Here is a 1,595-nt window from a genome sequence, read left to right on the forward strand (position 1 = left end):
AAGAGATCAACCAAAGGACTTGTATGCATGCATATAAGCATAACCAATGGACATAAGACATTGGGGGGTAGGGGAGGACAGGGGATTGTCAAGGGCGGGGGGAAAAAAGGGACACATATGTAATACCCTTTGTAATACTGTGAGCAATAAAAAAAAAAGACTTTCCTCATAGGTATTCAAATAAAAAATAACTAGTAGATTTCACAGACTTCTCTAACTCAACTCATAATCAGATTCAAAAGCAAGTAATTTATTATCACGATGCTTGAGTATCAACTGAATTTAATACCCCAACTGCCAATGAGTTCTTTTACTTAGTACCCCAAGAATCCTAGTCTAGCTGACCCTGTCCATTTCCCCTGACTTACTACTTAAAGGTGCCTCAGTCAGATTGGGAACTGTATTCCTGCCTGAGGACTTCCTGTATGTAGTGCCAACATCTGCTTTGCTTGCCAGTGTAGCAGAGAGGAACTAAATTAAGCTGCCCTCCCTCACCCTCAAGCCCTCATTCAGTGATTGACAGGAGCTAGTGTAAAACTATCCAAGCAATCTTGTCTCCCAGATAGGACTCACTCTGATTTCCCCAGTGGGAATAAGTGATAACTGATTTGATAACACACCCTATCAGGGTTCTTTACTTTCCTATTTAAATCACTTGAACTTAAGCCTAGCCAGCATGACTCAGTGGTTGAGCGTCGACCTATGTACCAGGAAGTAATGGTTTGATTACCAGTCAGGGCACATGTCCTAGTTGCAGGCTTGATCCCCAGTGTGGTGTGTGCAGGAGGCAGCCAATCAATGATTCTCTCTCATCACTGATGCTTTTATCTCTCTCCCTCTTCCTTCCTTTCTGAAATCAATAAAAACATATATATTTTTAAATCACTTGCACTTGCATCTGTCTCAGGTCCTCTTCTGGGGGAACCACAGTAAGACACACCCTACAGTTTCCCATAATAATGCATTAGTTTGACTAGTAATCAGTCATATAATTTTAGGATTTAGAGTCGACACAGATCATCCAGTACAGAAACTTCATTCTTCTTAAAGGAAACCAGTGTGCAAAGACATGAAGCCACTTGCTCAAAGTCAAACTACTAGCTAATGAAAGAAAAACACAATACTTAAATCTGCTCTTCACAAAAGAGGAGCTCAATAGTAAAAACATGCCACATGTCACACACACACACACACACAGTGACAGACATTATTCATTGGTAATAGCACTCTTTTTCAATCAACCCAGATACAGTCTCAAAATCTTTCTCAACATGGAGCTCAGGCAACAACTATCATTTGATCAGCAATAATGCATGAAATGAAATGTATTTTCCATGTCTGATCTAGCTCAAAAAGGATATGAATTTTCTTTGCTTATAATAGTCTTAGAGAATTATTCACACTCTACATTGTGAAACAAACAGAAAACTCCAGAAGTACTGGGAATGGGCTTCTTGAACCATCCTTTTCACTTTCTCCAGAATGCCATTCTACTTGTATTCTCCTTCATGCAATCTGGTATGTCTGGTGAAAGCATGAGCAATGATCTCCCACACTCAGAATTCCTTGGGTATGAACTCTTTTTTTTTTTTTTT

Source organism: Myotis davidii, unplaced genomic scaffold, assembly GCF_000327345.1.
Source record: "Myotis davidii unplaced genomic scaffold, ASM32734v1 scaffold3270, whole genome shotgun sequence".
NCBI classification, from domain to species: Eukaryota; Metazoa; Chordata; class Mammalia; order Chiroptera; family Vespertilionidae; genus Myotis; species Myotis davidii.